Source organism: Scomber japonicus, chromosome 1 (assembly GCF_027409825.1).
Source record: "Scomber japonicus isolate fScoJap1 chromosome 1, fScoJap1.pri, whole genome shotgun sequence".
NCBI lineage: Eukaryota > Metazoa > Chordata > Actinopteri > Scombriformes > Scombridae > Scomber > Scomber japonicus.
The window spans coordinates 37,464,180-37,475,307 of NC_070578.1; positions in this window are offsets into that span (position 1 = coordinate 37,464,180).

Genomic DNA, 11,128 nt, shown 5'->3' on the forward strand with positions numbered 1-11,128 from the left:
AGTTTATTTATTGTGTGTGTGTGTGGTGTGCTTCAGTAAAAGTTAAGGAAACTTTGTTGTAAACACTTTGAGTTGTATCTCGGCTGTCTGCTCCTGCTCCTCTTCAGTCGATACGTGTCTTATATTGGATTGTTCAGATAAACACTGAAAGCAGCAACATTAATCCACCCGTCCGTGTTTCTGTGCTGCTTTCTGTTGATTTCAAAGGGAAAATCACAAGAGCTGCAAATGTGTGTGTGTGTGTGTGTGTGTGTGTGTGTGTTTAATTAGTTTTTATATCAACTATGTTTTAACCCTCCTGTTGTCTTTGAGTCAAGGAAGGAAGGAAGGATGGATATATTAAATAAATAAATAAACACAGAAATAAAAGTAAATTGCACAAATCCTGTATCACATAAATACACAAGTAGAACAAAATATAAATTGTGTTATAATTTGGTAGTGTGACTCATTTTACTTTTGGCATCATTAGGCTTCCATAGCTGCGCTAGATTCCTCCGCTCATCCTACCTCAGACTCTCAGTGTAGAGACCTGAGGTTAACCTGCTGCTCCTCTCCTCTCCTCATCTCATACTTCTGACTGAGATCTTCTCAGCAGGTAGAAACTGCAACAAGGTTTATGATCCACATGTGACTTTATCAAAAGAAGACATGACGTGCAAATGAGCAATAAAAAGCCGATCGTCCTTTTTTTTTTTTTTTTGGTGCGCCCCATAATTATAGCTTTGCGAGACAATATTTACTTCAACTAGAAATATTGTCGCGTTTTCGTCTCGCGTGGCACGAGATCTCGTCTCACTCCTACTATTCAGTCTTCTAGCCAAGTGGCGAGACAGCCAAAAATCTGTCTCGCCACTTGAGGAATTTAGGTCGCGAGTGGCGAGTGCTAATTTCAAGCCCTGTTTACAAGTCAAAATCTTTTTATTATGAGAACCCAAAAAACATGTAAATGCTCCTTTAATAAGCAGCACTACCAAACAGCATCACTTGGTAACGTCATGTTTTTCACTGCTGAATGTAAAACCACAAAAAACAACACACAGTTTGGTATTGTTTAAATATTTATAATGCAGCAGCTGCTTGTCAAGTCTTTTTTATTTGAATGTTATTAAACTTCATCTGGACTTCAGGGAGGATTTGTGTGACTAAGTCCCTCTAATACCCCTTTTCCACTGAGCTGGAGCCAGTGCTGGTTCGGAGCTAGTGCTAGAGCCAGTGCTCAGTTGGTGCTAATCCAAGCACCTCTTACGTACCTGTTGCTTTTCCACGAGCAAGGAGCCACGCGATTACGTCACTGTATAACGTAGCCAGCGCGCGCCTTTGAAGCACTTCCATGATTCACCAGTGAGAGGCAGCAACATGGTGCAAGGCATCTAGCCTGCCGGAAATGAAGAAGAAGAAGAAGAAAAAGAAGAAGAAGAAGACAGCTCTGGCAAAAAAATGATAAAAATAGTACTTTTAATCAACAAATCTTTAACCCTCTGTAAATGCCACGCTAGTCTGCTAATAAACGTTAGCCACGCTAGTCTGCTAATAAACGTTAGCCCCGATAGTCTGCTAATAAACGTTAGCCCCACTAGCTGGCAATTAGGCCAACGCGGAAGTAACTTATAACTGCGTTCTGTCAAAAGGCCACCAGGGGGCGACCATTTTGGCGTCTCAATACAAGTCTGAGAATGGATGGGAGAATAATAATAATAATAATAATCCTCAATGTCCTGTATTTACAATCGAGCCTTGTGCACCACCTTTTACTGTCCCCGCTGTAAGGCTCCAGACGTCTAAACGTTTCACGTACGGTGAGCTGAGTGACGGGTGTCTTTGGGATTTGTTTTGCCCGGGCTTGTTTCTCATACTCGCCGTATTCTGTTGTGTGGCGCGTTCTCAAATGTCGGATGAGGTTAGTTGTATTAAATTGTCGTTGTTGGTTACCACCTCTTGGAATTTCTGCGTCGCATGTCTTGCAAGCAGCGAGTTTTACATCTTTTTTGGAAACTGTGAAAAAAATTCCAGACCGGAGAACTCATGCTGCCAGCCTCATTCATGAGAGCGGTAAAACAATTGCAGGTAACAAGATGTTTTATATGCTATCGACTTTTCTGATCTGCACTTTGAGAGTCCACCGATCAACCTGTTTAGGGTCTATATCAGCCGATAACGATCGGCGGCCGATCGACCGGAGCATCCCCAGTAAAGTTATTATGCAGTGGTCTTACTTTTTCTCCCCCTTACTCAAGATCAAATTGGACTGAAGTAAAATGAGTTTGACATCCCTGGTTTAGAGGACGCATAAATTAACTTATTTAAAATGTGAGGCTGATAACAAATTGCTGCACAGTGAGTTAATAATGAATTAGTTTGACCTTTTTAAAAATTGTGTTTCAATTTATTATGAACCAAAAGAGACCAGATGTACGTTACTCCACATCCTCTCCATGAACAATAACATAAACTTTTTATTTTTTTATTTTTTTATAGTGTAAAGCTGCTCGTCCGGTTGATCAGGACTCTTCAGTATAAACTAAACTCTGCCGTGAAGCTTTTTTTTGTTTGAATGCAGCTAAATCCAGATTGACAGTTTGTGCAGGCAGACATCCAAACAGAGAGGATTAATACAAAGGACAGGAGATAAAACACACAGAGCCTGTCACACACACACATGAACACACACACACACATGAACACACACACACACACACACACATGAACACACACATGAACACACACACACACTATTATGTCACTCATGATTTGCACTGGTTGCTTTACAAGAAGCAGGTGGCTGTTTTCGCTTCAGATCTAATAACCAGAACATCAGCTGCAGCGAAGGTGACACGCTCGCTCTTTAAATGTGACTTCTGTAGAAATAAATGTTTGTGAGATGAGGCGTCGTCTGAGGATTCATGTCTTGTTTATATTTCGTAGCGGCGTGCAACACACAGAGAAAGAGAGAGAGAGAGAGAGAGAGAGAGAGAGAGAGAGAGAGAGAGAATCATGAACACACACAAAACTTGGTGTGTGTTCATCTGCGCCTGTTTACTTTGATTAATCGCAGGGAAGTTGCCATGGTAGCCGAATTAAGGCTGGGAGTTTATTTAGTGGGACAAACTACTTGAGTTTTTTGCATGTTGTGTGGCCTTTATCTCAGCAGCTGTACGTGCTCGTTATCAGCAGTTAGCAGACGTATGTATCTCGTGTTTTATTGTTGATATATTTCCTTTTTTTTTCTTCTTTGATGAACTTTAATGTCTTTGGGGGTTCGGTATAATCCTTTTTCTACTCATTAAGTGCTTTCTGTTTATGCAAAGAATAAACTAACTGATTGGGCCTCTCAGTGTTTCTGCATTGAAACTCTGCAACTGCAAGGAAGAAGGAAGGAAAGGAGGGAGGAAGAAAGGATGGAAGGGAGGAAGAAGGAAGGAAAGGAAAGAAGGATGACGGACGAAAGAAGGAAGGAAGGTAGGAGGTAGGGAGGAAAGAAGGAAGGAAGGAAAGGAAGAAAGGACGACGGACAAGAGAAGGAAAGAAGGAAGGAAGGAGGGAGAAAAGAAGGAATGGAGGTTGGGAAGGAAGGAAGGAAGGATGGACGAAAAAAGGAAGGAAGGAGGAAGGGGGGAAGAAGGAAAGGAGGTAGGAAAAGAAGGAAGGATGGACGAAAGAAGGAAGGGAGGAAGGAAAGGAAGGAAGGACGACGGATGAAAGAAAGAAGGAGGGAAGGAGAAAGGAAAGAACTGTCAAAACAGACGGGGTCAGTTTGACCCGAGAGGACGACAGGAAGCAGTTAGCAGACGTATGTATCTCGTGTTTTATTGTTAATATATTTCCTTTTTTTTTTTGGGGGGGGGTTTTGGTATAATCCTTTTTCTACTCATTAAGTGCTTTCTGTTTATGCAAAGAATAAACTAACTGATTGGGCCTCACAGTGTTTTTTGCATTGAAACTTTGCAACTGCAATTAACATGATTTACTACACAGCTGTTTGTATATATGGGTTTCAAATAGAGATAAACAGGAATATTAGAAACTGACGAAACATTTGATGGAGATAGTTGATGAGGATAAAGATCATAGTTTTTAACAGTCAGGAGCCAAAATGAACATTAACCCTCCTGTTGTCCTCGAGTCAAGGAAGGAAGAGAGGAAGAAGGAAGGAAAGGAGGGAGGAAGGAAGGAAGGAAAGTAAAGAAGGAAGGAAAGGAAGGAAGAACTTCCTTCTTTCCTCACTTCTTTCCTCACTTCTTTCCTTCCCCCCTCCTTACTCCTTTCCTTCCTTCCTTTCTTCCTTCTCTCCTTCTTCCCTTCCTGTTTTCCTCCATCCCTCCTTACTCCTTTCCTTCCTTTCTTCCTTCTCTCCTTCTTCCCTTCCTCTTTTCCTCCATCCCTCCATACTCCTTTCCTTCCTCCCTTCCTCCTTCCTTCTCCTTTCCTTCCTTCTTTCCTTCCTTCCTTCCTTCCTTCCTTCCTTCCTTCCTTCCTTCCTTCCTCATTCCTTCCTCCTGTCTTTCCTTGACCTGAGGACAACAGGAGGGTTAAGATGCTCATATTGACCCTCATTTAAAAAGGGTCAGCGTCTATCTAGTCAGTAATTCTTCTAACAGAGTCATTAAGGTCTTAAACCTCTGAGTTCAGGCTCTGGTTGAAGTGAGCTGCTGGTCAATCATTGCTCCGTTAATCAGATTCAAAGACTCCAGGACTCACATTAAGTCAGACTGGAGTCATAACATGTCACTAAGTTTAATGTTACTTGACGATGATGATACTTTCTCCTCTTAGCACCAATTAGATAAAGTGAAAATACACACAGGAAGAAAGAAAGGAAGGAAAGGAGGAAAGAAGGAAGGAAGGAAGGAAGGAAAGAAAGGAGGAAGGGAGGGAGGAAGGAAGGAATGAAAGGAGGAAAGAAGGAAGGAAGGAATGAGGAAGGAAGGAAGGGAGGAAGAAAGGAAGGAATGAGGAAGGAAGGAAGAAAGGAAGGGAGGAAAGAATGAAGGAAAGAAAGGAGTAAAGAGGGATGGAGGAAAAGAGGAACTCTTACTCCTTCCTTCCTTCCTTCCTCACTTCCTTCTCTCCTAAATTCCTTCCTCTTTTCGTCTTTACTCCTTTCCTTCCTTCCTTCCTCACTTCCTTCTCTCCTAAATTCCTTCCTCTTTTCATCCTTCCTCCTTTCCTTCCTTCCTTCCTTCCGTCCTCCTTTCCTTCCTCCCTCCCTCCTTACTCCTTTCTTTCCTTCCTTCCTTCTTACTCCTTTCCTTCCTTCCTTCTTCCCTTCCTTCTCTCCTTCCTTCCTTCCTGTTTTCCTCCTTACTCCTTTCCTTCCTTCCTCCTGTCCTTCCTTCTGTCCTTCCTTTACCTGAGGACAGCAGGAGGGTTAATGCATAAATTAAAAAACGTGAATAAAAAACAAGTGAAACAAACCAACAGCTGGTAGTTTCTAAAGGAAGAGTCAGTTTTTAAACTTCAGTCTTTTTTCTGAGGACTTCTTTCCTACATCGGCTTAAAAAAATGAGCCCAGTGATAATATTCTTCTATTTCTATGGTCAGAAATCAATTTTCCTCTACATGTGTAAAACTGATAGAGTCCCCTATAATACTGCATAGTGTTTAGGAAGGAAGGAAGGAAGGAAGGAAGGAAGGAAGGAAGGGAGGAAGAAAGGAAGGAAGGGAAGGAAGGAAGAAAGGAAGGGAAGGAGGAAAGAAGGAAGGAAGAAAGGAAAGGACGGAGGAAAGAAGGAAGGAATGAGGAAGGAAAGAAGGAAGGAAGGAATGAGGAAGGGAGGAGGGAAGGAAGGAAAGGAAGGAAAGGAGTAAGGAGGAAGGAAGGAATGAAGGGTGGAAGGAAATGAGGAAGGGAGGAAAGTAGGAAGGAAAGAAAGGAGGAAGGACGGAAGGAAGGAAGGAAGGAAATGAGTAAGGAGGGAGGGAGAAAAAAGGAAGGAAGTAAGGAGAGAAGAAAGGATGGAAGGGAGGAAGGAAGGAAGGGAAGGAAGGAAGAAAGGAAGGGAAGGAGGAAAGAAAGAAGGAAGGAATGAGGAAGGAAGGAAATGAGGAAGGGAGGAGGGAAGGAAGGAAAGGAGGAAGGAAGGAATGAAGGGTGGAAGGAAAGGAGGAAGGGAGGAAAGTAGGAAGGAAAGAAAGGAGGAAGGAAAGGAGGAAGGACGGAAGGAAGGAAGGAAGGAAAGGAGGAAGGGAGGAAAGAAGGAAGGAAAGAAAGGAGTAAGGAGGGATGGAGGAAAAGAGGAAAGGAGTAAGGAAAGGATGAAGGAAGGAAGGAAGGAAATGAGTAAGGAGGGAGGGAGAAAAAAGGAAGGAAGTAAGGAGAGAAGAAAGGATGGAAGGAAGGGACAAAGTGATAATATTCTTCTATTTCTATGGTCAGAAATCAATTTTCCTCTACATGTGTAAAATAATATAAGATAGTGTCCCCTGTTATACTGCATAGTGTTTAGGAAGGAAGGAAGGAAGAAAGGAAAGGAGGAAGGAAGGAAGGAAGGAAGGAATGAGGAATAAAGGAAGGGAAGGAGGAAAGAAGGAAGGGAGGAGGGAAGGAAGGAAAGGAGTAAGGAGGGATGGAGGAAAAGAGGAAGGAAGGAAAGGAGTAAGGAGGGATGGAGGAAAAGAGGAAGGAAGGAGGAAAGGAGTAAGGAGGGAGGGAGGGAGGGAGGAAGGAAGGAAGGAAGGAATGAATGGTGGAAGGAAAGGAGGAAGGGAGGAAAGTAGGAAGGAAAGAAAGGAGGAAGGAAAGGAGTAAGGAGGGAGGAAAAAAGGAAGAAAGTAAGGAGAGAAGGAAGGATAGTGTCCCCTGTAATACTGCATAGTGTTTAGGAAGGGAGGAATGAGGAAGGAAGGAAGAAAGGAAGGGAAGGAGGAAGGAAGGAAGGAAGGAAGGAAGGGTAGTGTCCCCTGTAATACTGCATATAGTGTTTATATATCTGCTGTCTGGTTGCACTAGAAACTATTATTCATCAATTTACTCTGCAGACTGATTTTTTTTTTCTCTCTCTCACCCTCATACAAATTTAATTTCACGTCTCATAATAAATCTGGAGACTCTTCCTGATGGCTGCACAGTTTCATCTGTCACCGTTTGAGTCCTCAGACCTTTTCCTGCAGCACAGCAGACGCTAACACTCCCGATTGATTGTTTCAGTAAATTTCCCAGCATGCTCCTGCAGCCCTCTTCACCTCGTCCCAGTGTGCTCTCTAGTTCGCCTCCCTCTCCTGCGCCTGGATTATCGTGTAATCCCCGATATTCATCAGGAGGAGGGATGGAGGAAAAGAGGAAGGGAGGAAGGAGAGAAGGAAGAAAGGAAGGAAAAGAGTAAGGAGGGAGGGAGGAAAAGAGGAAGGGAGGAAGGAAAAGGAGTAAGGAAGGGAGGAAGGAGGGAGGGAGGGAGGAAAGAAAGGAGGGAAGGAGGAAGGAAGGAAGGAAAGGAGTTAGGAGGGAGGGAGGAAAAGACGAAGGGAGGAAGGAGAAGGAGGAAGGAAGGGAGGGAGGGAGGAAGGAAGGAAGGAAAGGAGTAAGGAGGGAGGGAGGAAAAGAGGAAGGGAGGAAGGAGAAGGAGTAAGGAAGGAGGGAAGGAGGAAGGAAGGAAAGGAGGAAGGAGAAGGAAGGAGGAAGGAAGGAAAGGAGTAAGGAGGGAGGGAGGAAAAGAGGAAGGGAGGAAGGAGAAGGAGTAAGGAGGAAGGAAGGGAGGGAAGGAGGGAGGGAGGAAGGAAGGAAGGAAGGAGGCAGACGCTAACACTCCCGATTGATTGTTTCAGTAAATTTCCCAGCATGCTCCTGCAGCCCTCTTCACCTCGTCCCAGTATGCTCTCTAGTTCGCCTCCCTCTCCTGCGCCTGGATTATCGTGTAATCCCCGATATTCATCAGGAGGAGGGATGGAGGAAAAGAGGAAGGGAGGAAGGAGAGAAGGAAGAAAGGAAGGAAAAGAGTAAGGAGGGAGGGAGGAAGAGAGGAAGGGAGGAAGGAGAAGGAGTAAGGAAGGGAGGAAGGAGGGAGGGAGGGAGGGAGGAAGGAAAGGAGGGAAGGAGGAAGGAAGGAAGGAAAGGAGTAAGGAAGGAGGGAGGAAAAGAGGAAGGGAGGGAGGAAAAGAGGAAGGGAGGAAGGAGAAGGAGGAAGGAAGGGAGGGAGGAAAAGAGGAAGGGAGGAAGGAGAAGGAGTAAGGAGGAAAGGAGGAAGGAAGGGAAGGAAGGAGGGAGGGAAGGAAGGAAAGAAGGAAGAAAGGAAGGAAGGAAGGAAGGAAAGGAGTAAGGAGGGAGGGAGGAAAAGAGGAAGGGAGGAAGGAGAAGGAGGAAGGAAGGGAGGGAGGGAGGAAGGAAGGAAGGAAATGAGTAAGGAGGGAGGGAGGAAAAGAGGAAGGAGAAGGAGTAAGGAGGAAGGAAGGGAGGGAAGGAGGGAGGGAGGGAGGGAGGGAGGAAGGAAGGAAGGAGGCAGACGCTAACATTCCCGATTGATTGTTTCAGTAAATTTCCCAGCATGCTCCTGCAGCCCTCTTCACCTCGTCCCAGTGTGCTCTCTAGTTCGCCTCCCTCTCCTGCGCCTGGATTATCGTGTAATCCCCGATATTCATCAGCCTTGGAGGTCAGATGTCGTGTTATTACAATTCCACAACATCGCTCTGATCTTGGCGTGGATGAGCTGGATTGTTCTGGTTTGTGGAGTTAAAGTGTGTGTGGACATGTTTCAATATGAGGATGACAGCTTTGATCATTTTCCTCTCTCTCTCTCTCTCTCTCTCTCTCTCTCTCTCTCTCTCTCTCTCTCTCTCTCTGTGTGGCAGATGTGGTCCATCTTTAACCCTCCTGTTGTCCTCGAGTCAAGGAAGGAAGGGAGGAGGAAGGGAGGAAAGAAGGAGGGAAGGAAGGAAGGAGGGAGGGAAGGAAAGGAGGAAGGAAGGAAGGGGAGGAAGGGATGGAGGAAAAGAGGAAGGGAGGAAGGAGAGAAGAAAGGAAGGAAGGAAAGGAGTAAGGAGGGAGGGAGCAAAGAAGGAAGGAAAGAAAGGAGGAATGAGGAAAGGAGGAAGGGAGGAAAGAAGGAAAGACGGAAGGAGGGAGGGAGGGAGGGAGGGAGGGAGGGAGGAAGGAAGGAAGGAGGGAGCAAAGAAGGAAGGAAAGAAAGGAGGAATGAGGAAGGAAGGAAGGGAGGAAAGAAGGAAAGACGGAAGGAAGGAAGGGGAGGGAGGGAGGGAGGGAGGGAGGAAGGAAGGAAGGAAGGAGGGAAGGAAAGGAGGGAGGAGGGAGGAAAGAACAGTCAAAAAAGATGGGGTCAATTTGACCCGGGAGGTTAAACATCCATCTGTGGCTTTTTAAGGTTCTTCTGTATGTGATGGTGTTAAACGCTTTTACAGCAGACTAAAAAATTAACTGTATTCATTTGGTATGCATGAATGTCTGCTTTGAGGAAGGAAGGAAAGGAGGAAGGGAAGAAAGAAGGAAGGAAAGAAAGGAGGAAAGAAGGAAGGAAGGAAGGAATGAATGAGGAAAGAAGGAAGGAAGGAATGAGGAAGGAAGGAAGGAAAGGAGGAAGGGAAGAAAGGAGGAAAGAAGGAAGGAGGAAGGGAAGAAAGGAGGAAAGAAGGAAAGGAGGAAGGAAAGAAGGAAGAAAGAAAGGAAGGAATGAGGAAGGAAGGAAGGAAGGAATGAATGAGGAAGGAAGGAAGGAAGGAATGAGGAAGGGGGAAGGGAAGAAAGGAGGAAAGAAGGAAGGAAGGAAGGAAAGGAGTAAGGAAGGAAGGAAAGAAGGAAGAAAGAAAGGAAGGAATGAGGAAGGAAGTAAAGAAAGGAGGAAAGAAGGAAGGAAGGAGTAAGGAGGGATGGAGGAAAAGAGGAAGGGAGGAAGGAGAGAAGGAAGAAAGGAAGGAAGGAAAGAAGGAAGGAAGGAGGAGGGAGGAAAGAACAGTCAAGAAAGATGGGGTCAATTTGACCCGGGAGGAAGACAGGAAGCTTTTTAAGGCTCTCCTGTATGTAATGGTGTTAAACTGTATTCATGAATGTCTGCTTTGATTATTCTGAGTCTGGATGTTTGTCTCTCCTCGAGTGTGAAGACGCTACATAATCAAAATGTAGGACGCATCAGAAATGTTTCTGTCTCGCCGTTTCCTCCTGACCTTGACTCTCTAACGCTGCATCTCCAAAACAAATAACAAAAAAAAACATTCTTCATTAGTGTTTCTGATTATTCACAGAGCAGCTCATTTACATTTTAAAATATTCCTCTCTGAATTTCAGAACAGCGGACCGAGTAATACGGAAAAAAGGAAGGAAGGAAGGAATAAGGAAGGAATGAGGAAGGAAGGAAGGAAGGAAGGAAAGGAGGAAGGGAGGAAGAAAGGAAGGAAGGAAGGAAAGGAGGAAGAAAGGAAGGAAGGAAGGAAGGAAAGGAGGAAGGAAGGAAGGAAAGGAGGACGGAAGGAAGGAAGGAATGGAATGAGGAAGGAAGGAAGGGAGGAAGAAAGGAAAGGAGGAAGGGAGGAAGAAAGGAAGGAAAGAAGGGAGGGAGAAAGGAAGGAAGGAAAGAAAGGAGGAAAGAAAGAAGGAAGGAAAGGAGGAAAGAAGGGAGGAAGGGATGAAAGAAGGAAGGAAAGAAAGGAGGAAGGAAGGAATGAGGAAGGAAAGGAGGAAGGAAGGAAAGGAGGAAAGAAGGATGGAAACAAAGAGGGAAAGAATGAGGAAGGAAGTAAAGAAAGGAGGAAAGAAAGAAGGAAGGGAGGAAGAAAGGAATGAAGGAATGTGGAAGGAAGAAAAAAATGGAAGGAAAGGAGGAAGGAAGAAAAGAAAGGAGGAAAGAAATAAAGAAGGAAGGGAGGAAGAAAGGAAGGAAAGGAGGAAGGAAGGAAGGAAGGAAGGAAGGAAGGAAAGGAGGAAGGGAGGAAGAATGAAGGAAGGAAGGAAGAAGGGAGGAAGGAAGGAAGGGAGGAAAGAAGGAAGGAAAGAAAATTGAAGAAAAGAAAGAAAGAAAGAAGGAAGGAAGGAATCGAAGTAATAATTTAAAAAAACATTCTTCATTAGTGTTTAGAGCAGCTCATTTACATTTTAAAATATTCCTCTCTGAATCCGCCCCCTGCCTTCGTTTCCTTCTGTTTGAAACCTTAAGCCTCCTTTTAGCGACTTCATTTCCTGACGGCGCTC